The 17,129-nt window shown below is 45.8% G+C and overlaps 4 non-coding genes across 4 annotated transcripts; all 4 read left to right on the top strand.

Moving 5' to 3' along the window:
* Positions 1–2,760: 2,760 nt before the first annotated feature.
* Positions 2,761–2,833, top strand: TRNAR-UCG (transfer RNA arginine (anticodon UCG)). Its single transcript has one exon. It is a non-coding gene; the product is annotated as a tRNA-Arg (tRNA).
* Positions 2,834–5,942: 3,109 nt separating this feature from the next.
* Positions 5,943–6,015, top strand: TRNAQ-UUG (transfer RNA glutamine (anticodon UUG)). The gene has a single exon. It is a non-coding gene; the product is annotated as a tRNA-Gln (tRNA).
* Positions 6,016–13,194: 7,179 nt separating this feature from the next.
* TRNAR-UCG (transfer RNA arginine (anticodon UCG)) lies at positions 13,195–13,267 on the top strand. Its single transcript has one exon. It is a non-coding gene; the product is annotated as a tRNA-Arg (tRNA).
* Positions 13,268–14,784: 1,517 nt separating this feature from the next.
* On the top strand, positions 14,785–14,857 carry TRNAR-UCG (transfer RNA arginine (anticodon UCG)). Its single transcript has one exon. It is a non-coding gene; the product is annotated as a tRNA-Arg (tRNA).
* The last annotated feature ends 2,272 nt before the right edge of the window (positions 14,858–17,129 follow it).

Here is a 17,129-nt window from a genome sequence, read left to right on the forward strand (position 1 = left end):
CGGCCAGTGGTCGGAGGCGCCCGGGACGGAGGGTCCATCAGGGCCCGGGGAGGCCGGAAGCCCCGGAGCCCTGCAGCCCCAGAGACCTGCAGCTCTGCAGCCCCCGGAACCCTGCAGCCCCAGAGCCCTGCAGCTCCGGGGCAGGCAGATTGGCGTCATTTTGGTCCCGGCCATCTGGTCGCCCCTCTCGCCTCGGCCATCTGGTCGCCCTGGAAGTCATGATGAGGTGCCATTCGCCTCCCGGATCCCAGCGAGGGCTCCAGGAGGTCGGGTACTTTCGCGCCTTGGGTCCCCTCTGTCACCTCGTGTGCACAGATTGCAAGAAAGTCAGGTAATTTCCCTCCGGATTACTAGGGACAAGGTACGCCCGGACACCCCTCCAAGGCTGGTGGTTCTCTGCTAGGGGGACCAGATGGGCTATGCCTGGGTAACACCTCCCTAGGCCACCCGGGGCTTCCTTCCTCCAGGCCAACGGCTTGTCAAATTGCCCAGGACGGGCTCCATGGCTCTTGGGCAGTCGTCCCCCGGGCGTCCGGGGCTCCATCCCTGCCGACGGCATGCAAAAGTGCCCGGGACGGGCTCCATACGTCCCGGGCAGTCCTCCCCCGGGCGTCCGGGGCACCCATCTCCAGGAGGCCAACAGCATGGCAAAGTACCCGGGACGGGCTCCATGGGTCCCGGGCAGTCCTCCCCCAGGCATCCGGGGCTTCCATCTCCAGGCCAACGGCAGGTCAAAGTGCCCAGGATGGGCTCCACGGGCCCCGGGCATCCGGGGATCCCTTCCCCAGGCCAACGGCATGTCAAAGTGCCCAGGATGGGCTCCACGGGCCCCGTGCGTCCGGGGCTCCCTTCCCCAGGCCAACGGCATGCCAGAGTGCCCAGGACGGGCTCCATGAGTCCCGGGCGTCCGGGGCTCCCTTCCCCGGGACACCGGCTTGTCAGAGTGCCCATGACGGGCTCCACGGGTCCCAGGTATCTGGGACTCCCTTCCCCGGGCCAACGGCATGCCGGAGTTCCCAGGACAGGCTCCACGGGTCCCGGGCATCCGGGGCTCCCTTCCCCGGTCCGACGGTATGTCAGAGTGCCCATGACGGGCTCCACGGTTCCCGGGCATCCGGGGTTCCCTTCCCCGGGTCAGCGGCATGTCAGAGTGCCCAGGACGAGTTCCACGGGTCCCGGGCAGTCCTCCCCCGGGCGTCTGGGGCTCCCTTCCCCGGGCCGTCGGCAGGTCAGAGTGCCCAGGACGGGCTCCATGGGTCCCGGGCAGTCCTCCCCCCGGGCGTCCGGGGCTCCCTTCCCCGGGCCGACGGCAGGTCAGAGTGCCCAGGACGGGCTCCACGGGTCCCGGGCAGTCCTCCCCCCGGGCGTCCGGCGCTCCCTTCTCCAGGCCGATGGCAGGTCAGAGTGACCAGGACGGGCTCCACGGGTCCCGGGCAGTCCTCTCCCGGGCGTACGTGGTTGTCCGACAGATTCGGGCAGATTTGCTTTTACGAACCGGATCGGAATCGGCCCAAATAATAATAATAATAATAATCCACATTTGTAAGGCGCACAATCACCCGTAAGGGTCTCTAGGCGCTAGGGGCCGTCGGGAAGATTAAGCAAGCTATTGCCCAGAGTCACATGGTGCTGGGCTAATCTGCGGCCGGTGCCGGGGATCGAACCCTGATCTCTGGGATGCTCGAGGGTTACTACGCGCTCTACAAAAACCTTAAATAAAAAAATCTCCAGATTCCGGAGTCAGCCGCCCTAGCCGCGGCGCCAGCTATTTCCCAGAGTCACCTGGTGCTGGGCTAATCTGCCGCCGGTGCCGGGGATCGAACCGTGATCTCCAGATTCCGGAGTCAGCCTCCCTAGCCGCGGCGCCAGCTATTTCCCTGAGTCACGTGGTGCTGGGCTAATCTGCGGCCGGTGCCGGGGATCGAACCCTGATCTCTGGGATGCTCGAGGGTTACTACGCGCTCTACAAAAACCTTAAATAAAAAAATCTCCAGATTCCGGAGTCAGCCGCCCTAGCCGCGGCGCCAGCTATTTCCCAGAGTCACCTGATGCTGGGCTAATCTGCCGCCGGTGCCGGGGATCGAACCGTGATCCCCAGATGGGGATATCCCAAAAATCTGGCATGGATACGGCCCACCAGGACAGGTTTGGGCACCCCTGTATTACATGCTTCCTCTCAGAAGCTTATGAGGTATTAGGAACTTTGAAATGGTACCATTTTACTTCTGTACTCTTCAGAGTCATGTTGATGTTCTGAAACTACAAAGTCGATTTTTAAACACCTATCTTTGTCAGATGCATTTTTGACCCGGCAGAAGATATTCCTTTGGAAAAAATGATTTGAATTGGATTGGTGTAACTGTTGTTTCTAGAGGTGGTGAAAGGCTTTCAGCTACTTGAATAGGGCAAGTCAGGATTCATGAAATGTATACAACCTTTGAGTGTGTGTAAATTGGAATATCCAGGAAGGAGCAGTTTGTACAACTTTCAAAACAGTTTCTCTCCACTTCTGGAAACATCCAGAGCTATGTAAAGCATTTACTGAGCTTTAATCTCATGAAGAAAGAGGTTTAAATGCAAAAAAGAAAACAAAAGATTATCGTACTGGTGACATTCTCATTATATAGATTCCAAAAAAGTGCTTTAATTGAAAGGAGCTGATAAAAACACCATGGAATGTAAACCTAAATAACTATAAATAATATATTTTCCATCCTTGCATACCACCTACAGTATAAAGATAAACACAGCAGGACACATGACCGCGTGGCCTAATGGATAAGGCGTCTGACTTCGGATCAGAAGATTGAGGGTTCGAGTCCCTTCGTGGTCGCTTTTTGACAATGGTCACACAATTCAGGTTTCCATTCAGAATGGAAGCAGGCTATTCCAATACTCTTATAGCCATCATGTTCTCATTCCTAATTAATAATAAAGTGGAGTACATACTGCACCGTCATTTAGATTGCATCTTCAGTCTAAAATCTAGTGCATTTAAGTGGCATTAAAAAGTGCTTCTATGTACATGCACTGAATATGTACTAGGTTTGCAGAATTCTGACTTGACTGAATGGGTTTTAGCTTAAGTGTGTGTAGATGAACTGCAAGGTGTGTAAGTATGTGTTCATGTAGTGCTTCAAGTGTAAAATCTGTATGATTTGTGCAGTTAAAGTGCTCATTTTGCCTACGAGAAAGAAAAGTACTACAGAAGAATTATAAAGGATTGGCACATTGGCTGCCTTTGCTGATGACACAGATGGCCTATTTGTAAAGCACTGGTCTATTAAGTTGCAGAGTGTGGTTGAACTTGGTTAGTAGACTTGGTGCCTGTTTCTGTGTCCTGCTGAAGACAAGGACGGCTTGATACCACTGTCAAAGCCCAGTTTATTGAGAAAAGCATCCATGGAAGAAGAAGTGTTGATTCGAAAATGGTTCTCCTCCAATATCTCTCCACTTGCTAGAAATACAGAGTCTCCATTATAGCATAGTACAGAGTGTTAAAGTCGGGGATGGAAGAGGATGAAAATTGGAAGTTTACTTATGGAGAGAACTGAGAAATGTCCTGTGTGCAGACACCAGTGTTGGACGATTGAATACATTTAAATAATGCCTCTAGATTACTGGCATTTATCTGTGCCTCAGTGGCCTAATGGATAAGGCACTGGCCTCCTAAGCCAGGGATTGTGCATTCGAGTCCCATCTGAGGTGCAAACCATTGTCCACTCTTCCTTTTCCAGAAAAATAAATATATTTATTACATGCTTCCTCTCAGAAGCTTATGAGGTATTATGAACTTTGAAATAGTACCATTTTACTTCTGTACTCTTCAGAGTCATGTTGATTTTCTGAAACTACAAAGTAGATTTTTAAACACCTATCTTTGTCAGATGCATTTTTGACCCGGCAGAAGATATTCCTTTGGAAAAAATGATTTGAATTGGATTGGTGTAACTGTTGTTTCTAGAGGTGGTGAACGGCTTTCAGCTACTTGAATAGGGCAAGTCAGGATTCATGAAATGTATACAACCCTTGAGTGTGTGTAAATTGGAATATCCAGGAAGGAGCAGTTTGTAATACTTTCAAAACAGTTTCTCTCCACTTCTGGAAACATCCAGAGCTATGTAAAGCATTTACTGAGCTTTAATCTCATGAAGAAAGAGGTTTAAATGCAAAAAAGAAAACAAAAGATTATCGTACTGGTGACATTCTCATTATATAGATTCCAAAAAAGTGCTTTAATTGAAAGGAGCTGAAAAAAACACTATGGGATGTAAACCTAAATAACTATAAATAATATATTTTCCATCCTTGCATACCACCTACAGTATAAAAATAAACACAGCAGGACACATGACCGCGTGCCCTAATGGATAAGGCGTCTGACTTCGGATCAGAAGATTGAGGTTTCGAGTCCCTACGTGGTTGCTTTTTGACAATGGCCACACAATTCAGGTTTCCATTCAGAATGGAAGCAAGCTCTTCCAATAGTCTTATAGCCATCATGTTCTCATTCCTAATTAATAATAAAGTGGAGTACATACTGCACAGTCATTTAGATTGCATCTTCAGTCTCAAATCTAGTGCATTTAGGTGGCATTAAGAAGTGCTTCTATGTACATGCACTGAATATGTACTAGGTTTGCAGAATTCTGACTTGAGAGAATGGATTTTAGCTTAAGTGTGTGTAGATGAACTGCAAGGTGTGTAAGTATGTGTTCATGTAGTACTTCAAGTGTAAAATCTGTATGATTTGTGCGGTTAAAGTGCTCATTTTGCCTACGAGAAAGAAAAGTACTACAGAAGAATTATAAAGGATTGGCACATTGGCTGCCTTTGCTGATGACACAGATGGCTTATTTGTAAAGCACTGGTCTATTAAGTTGCAGAGTGTGGTTGAACTTGGTTAGTAGACTTGGTGCCTGTTTCTGTGTCCTGCTGAAGACAAGGACGGCTTGATACCACTGTCAAAGCCCAGTTTATTGAGAAAAGCATCCATGGAAGAAGAAGTGTTGATTCGAAAATGATTCTCCTCCAATTTCTCTCCACTAGCTAGAAATACAGAGTCTCCATCATAGCACAGAACAGAGTGTTAAAGCCGGGGATGGAAGAGGATGAAAATGGGAAGTTTACTTATGGAGAGAACTGAGAAATGTCCTGTGTGCAGACACCAGTGTTGGACGATTGAATACATTTAAATAATGGCTCTAGATTACTGGCATTTATCTGTGCCTCTGTGGCCTAATGGATAAGGCACTGGCCTCCTATCTAGGGATTGTGGGTTCGAGTCCCATCTAAGGTGAAAACCAATGTCCACTCTTCCTTTTCCAGAAAAATAAATATGTTTATTACATGCTTCCTCTCAGAAGCTTATGAGGTATTAGGAACTTTCAAATGGTACCATTTTACTTCTGTACTCTTCAGAGTCATGTTGATGTTCTGAAACTACAAAGTAGATTTTTAAACACCTATCTTTGTCAGATGCATTTTTGACCCGGCAGAAGATGTTCCTTTGGAAAAAATCATTTGAATTGGATTGGTGTAACTGTTGTTTCTAGAGGTGGTGAAAGGCTTTCAGCTACTTGAATAGGGCAAGTCAGGATTCATGAAATGTATACAACCTTTGAGTGTGTGTAAATTGGAATATCCAGGAAGGAGCAGTTTGTACAACTTTCAAAACTGTTTCTCTCCACTTCTGGAAACATCCAGAGCTATGTAAAGCATTTACTGAGCTTTAATCTCATGAAGAAAGAGGTTTAAATGCAAAAAAGAAAACAAAAGATTATCGTACTGGTGACATTCTCATTATATAGATTCCAAAAAAGTGCTTTAATTGAAAGGAGCTGAAAAAAACACAATGGGATGTAAACCTAAATAACTATAAATAATATATTTTTCATCCTTGCATACCACCTACAGTATAAAAATAAGCACGCAGGACACACGACCGCGTGGCCTAATGGATAAGGCATCTGACTTTGGATCAGAAGATTGAGGGTTCGAGTCCCTTCATGGTTGGTTTTTGACAATGGTCACACAATTCAGGTTTCCATTCAGAATGGAAGCAGGCTCTTCCAATACTCTTATAGCCATCATGTTCTCATTCCTAATTAATAATAAAGTGGAGTACATACTGCACAGTCATTTAGATTGCATCTTCAGTCTAAAATCTAGTGCATTTAAGTGGCATTAAAAAGTGCTTCTATGTACATGCACTGAATATGTACTAGGTTTGCAGAATTCTGACTTGACAGAATGGGTTTTAGCTTAAGTGTGTGTAGATGAACTGCAAGGTGTGTAAGTATGTGTTCATGTAGTGCTTCAAGTGTAAAATCTGTATGATTTGTGCAGTTTATTTATTTATTTATTTAAAACTTTTATAGCGCGCTCTATTACCACGGGGTATCCTGGCGCGGTGAGTAGTTTAACCTCATGAGTGATAAATCTGGAGCAAGTCTGTTATAGTGGGGCGTTAAAAAGATGGGTCTTAAGATCTTTCTTGAAGACAGTGATGGTTGGAGAGGCTCTAAGGTAAAGGGGGAGCGCATTCCAAGCGTAAGCTGCCTTAACTGAAATAGATTGGCCTCCCAGTCGAGCATATCTATATTTGGGAACAATCAATTGGCATTGGTTGGCCGATCGCAGGGCACGATTGGGAATATAGAATGAGAATCGTCTCTGCAAATACATCGGTCCCTGACCATGAGCTGCTCTAAATGCCAACACAAGAATTTTGAACAGAATTCGGTGTGGTACCGGGAGCCAATGCAGGCTACGTAAGTGACTCCGCACGCTCGTCCTCCTGGGGAGCGAGAAAAGCAGACGTACTGCAGCATTTTGTATCACCTGAAGGCGATGAATCATATACCCAGGCAGGCCGCTAAATAAGGCGTTAGCATAATCGAGCCGAGACAAAATCAGGGCTCGAAGAACAGTTTCCTTAGCATCCCTGGGGAGGAGATGAAAAAATCTTCTCAGGGTTTGCAAGGTACCAAAGCAGATGCCAGTTAATTTTTTTACATGATCCGAAAACTTCAGGTCCTGGCCGAACCAAACCCCCAAGTTCTTAGCTGGGCCTCCCATCGCGCTAGGGCAGGGTAGGTCTGAGGGCCAGATCTGGTCCTTGAAGTTAACAGGGAAGGTGCCAAAAAACAGAACCTCAGACTTGTCTTCATTGCACTTAAGCTGGACTTGTGCAAGCCACCGAAAGACTTCCGACAAACAGAGCTGGATTGCTGATGGATCCAACACACCCTTAGGCCAGGTGAAAAGCAGCTGTGTGTCGTCAGCATAGGCCATTATTTTGGCTCCCAGCTGTTCCGCCAGGTAGAGTAGGGGGTCATATAAACGTTTAACAATAAAGGGCTCAACGTAGACCCCTGCGGAACTCCAGTTGTCAGTCTCTTTGGGGCCGAAGAATGGGGGGGCATCCAAACCTGCTGAGTTCTGTCACTCAAAAACGATGAAAGCCAATCGAGGACCAGCCCTGAAATGCCAACGGCTCCCAGTCTTGCAATAAGCAAGGCATGGGGCACCGTATCGAAGGCAGCAGAGAGGTCCAATAAAATCAGGACCGCTCTGCCGCCCCCGTCCAAGCACTCCCGAACTGCCTCTGAGACCTCGACCAGTGCCGTCTCGGTACTGTAGGCCGCCCTGAACCCCGACTGAGCAGGATGTAGGGCGTGAGAGGACTCGATGAAACTATCCAACTGTTTGAAAGCCACCTTCTCACACACCTTGGCCAAAGCTGGCAGCAGTGAGATAGGCCGGTAGCTCGATGGTATTGATGGATCTAGACCAGCCTTTTTTAGCAGCGGGAGCAGTTTTGCCTCCTTCCAGCTTCTCGGAATCGAGGCAGTGGAAAAAGAGAGGTTGACGATCTGGGTCACCTCTTGAGCAATGGTATCCACTATCCCTCCCAAAACCCTGGCAGGACAAGGGTCCGAGGGAGATCCGGACTTTAAAGCCACCAGGATTTGCCGTATGTCAGATTCCAATGCTGGCCGGAAGGCAGCAAACTGAGCCTCTGGACATCGTCTATCAGATAATGAGAGGACAGATGAGGTCGCAAAGGTCTTTTGGGCCACTTCCAGGTCCAGTTGGATTTTTTTAATTTTGTCCGTGAAGTAACAAGACAGTTCTTCACACCATGGTGCAGAAGAAGGAAGCAAGGATTGGGTGGCGCAAGGAGATAAGACATGTTGGACAATCGAGAAGATCTCTTTACTGTTGTTATCCGCCTTCTCGATTCTGTCCGAATAATATCTGCTTTTAGCTGCCTTAATCGCAGCATAATATTCCTTTTGTGCTACCCGTAAAGTCTTCTTATCAGCTGGCAGATAGGCATGTCTCCAGGCTCTCTCTAGTTTCTTACAAACCAACTTCTGTTCCCGCAGAGCATGCGTGAACCACGGTTGAGAAGGTCTTGATCGCATCCGACGGATACCTCCCACATTAGTGGAGGCTGCGGAGCCATTCGCAATCCAAAGATTGAATGCATCAACCGCCGCTTCCATTTCCCTCGTCGGATCCGGACGGGTGCGAGAAAGGGACTCAGTTAATGACGCCAGATTAATTCGTGGCCTATGTACCAAAGAAGGAGTTTTTCTCAAATCCTTATCTAACTGCCAAGCGAACTTAATCAGACAATGGTCGGACCACAGCATAGGCAAGGGGGGGGACATACTGATGTCAAAGTTGGTGCAAACCAGATCAAGGACATGGCCTCCCACATGTGTGGGAGCGTCCACCCATTGAGTGAGGTGAGCCATACTAAAAGTCTCGCAGAGACGAGTAGCTGCAGTGGTATTCCCTAAGTCCTCATGAATGTTGAAGTCGCCCAGCAGAAGGAAACGGGGAAACCGTAGAGCTCGAGGCACAATGACCTCCTCCAGGGTTTCAATAAAGTTGCCAACATAACCTGGGGGACGGTAAATTAACGTGCCACCTAAGGTAAAATGCGGAGTAAGCTCCAAGCAAAAGTGGAGAAGTTCTGCCTCCACCAGCTCATCCAGATGTTCACAGGTGAAAGTCCAATGATCCCAATAGATCACAGCAACCCCTCCGCCTCTTCCCTGTTGGCGGTCTGCACGGCAGATCCTAAAACCACGGGGAATAGCCAACTCAACTACTGGCGCGCAAGAGTCGGTCATCCAGGTCTCGGTAACAAAGAGCAGATCAAAATCATTTTCTGCTAATAGGTCAAAGACCTCCGCCGTGTGGCACACCAGTGATCTGGCATTGATCAAGCCCGCCTGAAAGCTCTTGATTTAATGGCCGGATTGGGTGGGCAGGGTTTCAGGACTATTGAGTTGGTAGTTGCAACAAGAGCAAACTCTGGACCGACTATCCAAAACCACCCAGGTATGCGCAGACTCACAGGCGGGGACATTTAGAGTCCTAAGATCTGCAGATGAGTACCGGAGTACATCAGGCGGGGCAGAATTTGAAGGAAAACTGCCAGGGGTCATGGCCCTGTGCCCGGCCAGAGCACGGACGGGCACAGACGGGCCCTCCTTTGGCGCTCCTTCGGCGCGCATGCGGCGCGCCCGCTGCGCGCGTCCGCTGCGCGCACGCCTCATCGTGGCGTTTAATACGGGCGGGCGAGCAAAAGGCTAGAGCGTCAACCCCGGTGCAATGCGGCCCCGCCTCACTTCCGGGGACCGCTGGGGCCGAACGCTAAGGGCGGAGTCATATGTAAAAGCTTCCAAAGTGCAAGGTGCCAGAGAGGAGAAACAAAAAAGGGATCAAAAGGTAGGAAGAGGATCTTACTATGGGGGTGTAACAGGAATCAAATCCTAACAGTACAAGTTAAAAAATGCTCACACAATGTCAGCGCTATGATGATGAACAATATTAAAAACGAATTGGGTAAAAACGGCGAGTTATTATTAATAGGAGCTAAATACAAACAGCAAACAGTAGACCGGTGCAATTTCCAAGCGAGCTAAGAGCAAGATCGTGCACTCGTAGGTCAGATACTCACATACAGCTGCGCTCGCCTCCCAGCTCCAAATTAATACGGGCGGGCGAGCAAAAGGCTAGAGCGTCAACCCCGGTGCAATGCGGCCCCGCCTCACTTCCGGGGACCGCTGGGGCCGAACGCTAAGGGCGGAGTCATATGTAAAAGCTTCCAAAGTGCAAGGTGCCAGAGAGGAGAAACAAAAAAGGGATCAAAAGGTAGGAAGAGGATCTTACTATGGGGGTGTAACAGGAATCAAATCCTAACAGTACAAGTTAAAAAATGCTCACACAATGTCAGCGCTATGATGATGAACAATATTAAAAACGAATTGGGTAAAAACGGCGAGTTATTATTAAAAGGAGCTAAATACAAACAGCAAACAGTAGACCGGTGCAATTTCCAAGCGAGCTAAGAGCAAGATCGTGCACTCGTAGGTCAGATACTCACATACAGTTAAAGTGCTCATTTTGCCTACGAGAAAGAAAAGTACTACAGAAGAATTATAAAGGATTGGCACATTGGCTGCCTTTGCTGATGACACAGATGGCTTATTTGTAAAGCACTGGTCTATTAAGTTGCAGAGTGTGGTTGAACTTGGTTAGTAGACTTGGTGCCTGTTTTTGTGTCCTGCTGAAAACAAGGACGGCTTGATACCACTGTCAAAGCCCCGTTTATTGAGAAAAGCATCCATGGAAGAAGAAGTGTTGATTCGAAAATGGTTCTCCTCTAATATCTCTCCACTTGCTAGAAATACAGAGTCTCCATTATAGCACAGAACAGAGTGTTAAAGTCGGGGATGGAAGAGGATGAAAATTGGAAGTTTACTTATGGAGAGAACTGAGAAATGTCCTGTGTGCAGACGCCAGTGTTGGACGATTGAATACATTTAAATAATGCCTCTAGATTACTGGCATTTATCTGTGCCTCAGTGGCCTAATGGATAAGACACTGGCCTCCTAAGCCAGGGATTGTGGGTTTGAGTCCCATCTGAGGTGCAAACCAATGTCCACTCTCCCTTTTCCAGAAAAATAAATATATTTATTACATGCTTCCTCTCAGAAGCTTATGAGGTATTAGGAACTTTGAAATGGTACCATTTTACTTCTGTACTCTTCAGAGTCATGTTGATGTTCTGAAACTACAAAGTAGATTTTTAAACGCCTATCTTTGTCACATGCATTTTTGACCCGGCAGAAGATATTCCTTTGGAAAAAATGATTTGAATTGGATTGGTGTAACTGTTGTTTTTAGAGGTGGTGAAAGGCTTTCAGCTACTTGAATAGGGCAAGCCAGGATTCATGAAATGTATACAACCTTTGAGTGTGTGTAAATTGGAATATCCAGGAAGGAGCAGTTTGTACAACTTTCAAAACAGTTTCTCTCCACTTCTGGAAACATCCAGAGCTATGTAAAGCATTTACTGAGCTTTAATCTCATGAAGCAAGAGGTTTAAATGCAACAAAGAAAACAAAAGATTATCGTACTGGTGACATTCTCATTATATAGATTCCAAAAAAGTGCTTTGATTGAAAGGAGCTGAAAAAAACACAATGGGATGTAAACCTAAATAACTATAAATAATATATTTTCCATCCTTGCATACCACCTACAGTATAAAAATAAACACAGCAGGACACATGACCGCGTGGCCTAATGGATAAGGAGTCTAACTTCGGATCAGAAGATTGAGGGTTCGAGTCCCTTCGTGGTAGGTTTTTGACAATGGTCACACAATTCAGGTTTCCATTCAGAATGGAAGCAGGCTCTTCCAATACTCTTATAGCCGTCATGTTCTCATTCCTAATTAATGATAAAGTGGAGTACACACTGCACAGTCATTTATATTGCATCTTCAGTCTAAAATCTAGTGCATTTAAGTGGCATTAAAAAGTGCTTCTATGTACATGCACTGAATATGTACTAGGTTTGCAGAATTCTGACTTGACAGAATGGGTTTTAGCTTAAGTGTGTGTAGATGAACTGCAAGGTGTGTAAGTATGTGTTCATGTAGTGCTTCAAGTGTAAAATCTGTATTATTTGTGCAGTTAAAGTGCTCATTTTGCCTACGAGAAAGAAAAGTACTACAGAAGAATTATAAAGGATTGGCACATTGGCTGCCTTTGCTGATGACACAGATGGCTTATTTGTAAAGCACTGGTCTATTAAGTTGCAGAGTGTGGTTGAACTTGGTTAGTAGACTTGGTGCCTGTTTCTGTGTCCTGCTGAAGACAAGGACGGCTTGATACCACTGTCAAAGCCCAGTTTATTGAGAAAAGCATCCATGGAAAAAGAAGTGTTGATTCGAAAATGGTTCTCCTCCAATTTCTCTCCACTTGCTAGAAATACAGAGTCTCCATTATAGCACAGAACAGAGTGTTAAAGTCGGGGATGGAAGAGGATAAAAATGGGAAGTTTACTTATGGAGAGAACTGAAAAATGTCCTGTGTGCAGACACCAGTGTTGGACGATTGAATACATTTACATAATGCCTCTAGATTGCTGTCATCTATCTGTTCCTCAGTGGCCAAATGGTTAATGCACTGGCCTCCTAAGCCAGGGATTCTGGGTTCGAGTCCCATCTGAGGTGCGAACCTATGTCCACTCTTACTTTTCCAGAAAAATAAATATATTTATTACATGCTTCCTCTCAGAAGCTTATAAGGTATTAGGAACTTTGAAATGGTACCATTTTACTTCTGTACTCTTCAGAGTCATGTTGATGTTCTGAAACTACAAAGTCGATTTTTGGAACACCTATCTTTGTCAGATGCATTTTTGACCCGGCAGAAGATATTCCTTTGGAAAAAATCATTTGAATTGGATTGGTGTAAATGTTGTTTCTAGAGGTGGTGAAAGGCTTTCAGCTACTTAAATAGGGTAAGTCAGGATTCATGAAACGTATACAACCTTTGAGTGTGTGTAAATTGGAATATCCAGGAAGGAGCAGTTTGTACTACTTTCAAAACAGTTTCTCTCCACTTCTGGAAACATCCCGAGCTATATAAAGCATACACTGAGCTTTAATCTCATGAAGAAAGAGGTTTAAATGCAAAAAAGAAAACAATAGCTTATCGTACTGGTGACATTCTCATGATATAGATTCCAAAAAAGTGTTTTAATTGAAAGGAGCTGAAAGAAAACACAATGGGATGTAAACCTAAATAACTATAAATATTATCTTTTCCATCCTTGCATAGCACCTATAGTATAAAAATAAACACAGCAGGACACATGACCGCGTGGCCTAATGGATAAGGCGTTTGACTTCGGATCAGAAGATTGAGGGTTTGAGTCCCTTCGTGGTCGGTTTTTGACAATGGTCACACAATTCAGGTTTCCATTCAGAATGGAAGCAGGCTCTTCCAATACTCTTATAGCCATCATGTTCTCATTCCTAATTAATAATAAAGTGGAGTACATACTGCACAGTCATTTAGATTGCATCTTCAGTCTAAAATCTAGTGCATTTAAGTGGCATTAAAAAGTGCTTCTATGTACATGCACTGAATATGTACTAGGTTTGCAGAATTCTGACTTGAGAGAATGGATTTTAGCTTAAGTGTGTGTAGATGAACTGCAAGGTGTGTAAGTATGTGTTCATGTAGTGCTTCAAGTGTAAAATCTGTATGATTTGTGCAGTTAAAATGCTCATTTTGCCTACGAGAAAGAAAAGTACTACAGAAGAATTATAAAGGATTGGCACATTGGCTGCCTTTGCTGATGACACAGATGGCTTATTTGTAAAGCACTGGTCTATTAAGTTGCAGAGTGTGGTTGAACTTGGTTAGTAGACTTGGTGCCTGTTTCTGTGTCCTGCTGAAGACAAGGACGGCTTGATACCACTGTCAAAGCCCAGTTTATTGAGAAAAGCATCCATGGAAGAAGAAGTGTTGATTCGAAAATGATTCTCCTCCAATTTCTCTCCACTAGCTAGAAATACAGAGTCTCCATCATAGCACAGAACAGAGTGTTAAAGCCGGGGATGGAAGAGGATGAAAATGGGAAGTTTACTTATGGAGAGAACTGAGAAATGTGCTGTGTGCAGACACCAGTGTTGGACGATTGAATACATTTAAATAATGCCTCTAGATTGCTGGCATCTAACTGTGCCTCAGTGGCCTAATGGATAAGGCACTGGCCTCCTATCTAGGGATTGTGGGTTCGAGTCTTATCTAATGTGCAAACCAATGTCCACTCTTCCTTTTCCAGAAAAATAAATATGTTTATTACATGCTTCCTCTCAGAAGCTTATGAGGTATTAGGAACTTTCAAATGGTACCATTTTACTTCTGTACTCTTCAGAGTCATGTTGATGTTCTGAAACTACAAAGTAGATTTTTAAACACCTATCTTTGTCAGATGCATTTTTGACCCGGCAGAAGATATTCCTTTGGAAAAAATCATTTGAATTGGATTGGTGTAACTGTTGTTTCTAGAGGTGGTGAAAGGCTTTCAGCTACTTGAATAGGGCAAGTCAGGATTCATGAAATGTATACAACCTTTGAGTGTGTGTAAATTGGAATATCCAGGAAGGAGCAGTTTGTACAACTTTCAAAACAGTTTCTCTCCACTTCTGGAAACACCCAGAGCTTTGTAAAGCATTTACTGAGCTTTAATCTCATGACGAAAGAGGTTTAAATGCAAAAAAGAAAACAAAAGATTATCGTACTGGTGACATTCTCATTATATAGATTCCAAAAAAGTGCTTTAATTGAAAGGAGCTGAAAAAAACACAATGGGATGTAAACCTAAATAACTATAAATAATATATTTTCCATCCTTGCATACCACCTACAGTATAAAAATAAGCAAGCAGGACACACGACCGCGTGGCCTAATGGATAAGGCGTCTGACTTCGGATCAGAAGATTGAGGGTTCGAGTCCCTTCATGGTTGGTTTTTGACAATGGTCACACAATTCAGGTTTCCATTCAGAATGGAAGCAGGCTCTTCCAATACTCTTATAGCCATCATGTTCTCATTCCTAATTAATAATAAAGTGGAGTACATACTGCACAGTCATTTAGATTGCATCTTCAGTCTAAAATCTAGTGCATTTAAGTGGCATTAAAAAGTGCTTCTATGTACATGCACTGAATATGTACTAGGTTTGCAGAATTCTGACTTGACAGAATGGGTTTTAGCTTAAGTGTGTGTAGATGAACTGCAAGGTGTGTAAGTATGTGTTCATGTAGTGCTTCAAGTGTAAAATCTGTATGATTTGTGCAGTTTATTTATTTATTTAAAACTTTTATAGAGCGCTCTATTACCACGGGGTATCCTGGCGCGGTGAGTAGTTTAACCTCATGAGTGATAAATCTGGAGCAAGTCTGTTATAGTGGGGCGTTAAAAAGATGGGTCTTAAGATCTTTCTTGAAGACAGTGATGGTTGGAGAGGCTCTAAGGTAAAGGGGGAGGGCATTCCAAGCGTAAGCTGCCTTAACTGAAATAGATTGGCCTCCCAGTCGAGCATATCTATATTTGGGAACAATCAATTGGCATTGGTTGGCCGATCGCAGGGCACGATTGGGAATATAGAATGAGAATCGTCTCTGCAAATACATCGGTCCCTGACCATGAGCTGCTCTAAATGCCAACACAAGAATTTTGAACAGAATTCGGTGTGGTACCGGGAGCCAATGCAGGCTACGTAAGTGGCTCCGCACGCTCGTCCTCCTGGGGAGCGAGAAAAGCAGACGTACTGCAGCATTTTGTATCACCTGAAGGCGATGAATCATATACCCAGGCAGGCCGCTAAATAAGGCGTTAGCATAATCGAGCCGAGACAAAATCAGGGCTCGAAGAACAGTTTCCTTAGCAGCCCTGGGGAGGAGAGGAAAAAATCTTCTCAGGGTTTGCAAGGTACCAAAGCAGATGCCAGTTAATTTTTTTACATGATCCGAAAACTTCAGGTCCTGGCCGAACCAAACCCCCAAGTTCTTAGCTGGGCCTCCCATCGCGCTAGGGCAGGGTAGGTCTGAGGGCCAGATCTGGTCCTTGAAGTTAACAGGGAAGGTGCCAAAAAACAGAACCTCAGACTTGTCTTCATTGCACTTTAGCTGGACTTGTGCAAGCCACCGAAAGACTTCCGACAAACAGAGCTGGATTGCTGATGGATCCAACACACCCTTAGGCCAGGTGAAAAGCAGCTGTGTGTCGTCAGCATAGGCCATTATTTTGGCTCCCAGCTGTTCAGCCAGGTAGAGTAGGGGGGTCATATAAACGTTAAACAATAAAGGGCTCAACGTAGACCCCTGCGGAACTCCAGTTGTCAGTCTCTTTGGGGCCGAAGAATGGGGGGGCATCCAAACCTGCTGAGTTCTGTCGCTCAAAAACAATGAAAGCCAATCGAGGACCAGCCCTGAAATGCCAACGGCTCCCAGTCTTGCAATAAGCAAGGCATGGGGCACCGTATCGAAGGCAGCAGAGAGGTCCAATAAAATCAGGACCGCTCTGCCGCCCCCGTCCAAGCACTCCCGAACTGCCTCTGAGACCTCGACCAGTGCCGTCTCGGTACTGTAGGCCGCCCTGAACCCCGACTGAGCAGGATGTAGGGCGTGAGAGGACTCGATGAAACTATCCAACTGTTTGAAAGCCACCTTCTCACACACCTTGGCCAAAGCTGGCAGCAGTGAGATAGGCCGGTAGCTCGATGGTATTGATGGATCTAGACCAGCCTTTTTTAGCAGCGGGAGCAGTTTTGCCTCCTTCCAGCTTCTCGGAATCGAGGCAGTGGAAAAAGAGAGGTTGACGATCTGGGTCACCTCTTGAGCAATGGTATCCACTATCCCTCCCAAAACCCTGGCAGGACAAGGGTCCGAGGGAGATCCGGACTTTAAAGCCACCAGGATTTGCCGTATGTCAGATTCCGATGCTGGCCGGAAGGCAGCAAACTGAGCCTCTGGACATCGTCTATCAGATAATGAGAGGACAGATGAGGTCGCAAAGGTCTTTTGGGCCACTTCCAGGTCCAGTTGGATTTTTTTAATTTTGTCCGTGAAGTAACAAGACAGTTCTTCACACCATGGTGCAGAAGAAGGAAGCAAGGATTGGGTGGCGCAAGGAGATAAGAAATTTTGGACAATCGAGAAGATCTCTTTACTGTAGTTATCCGCCTTCTCGATTCTGTCCGAATAATATCTGCTTTTAGCTGCCTTAATCGCAGCAT

Source organism: Lissotriton helveticus, chromosome 5_1 (genome assembly GCF_964261635.1).
Source record: "Lissotriton helveticus chromosome 5_1, aLisHel1.1, whole genome shotgun sequence".
NCBI classification, from domain to species: Eukaryota; Metazoa; Chordata; class Amphibia; order Caudata; family Salamandridae; genus Lissotriton; species Lissotriton helveticus.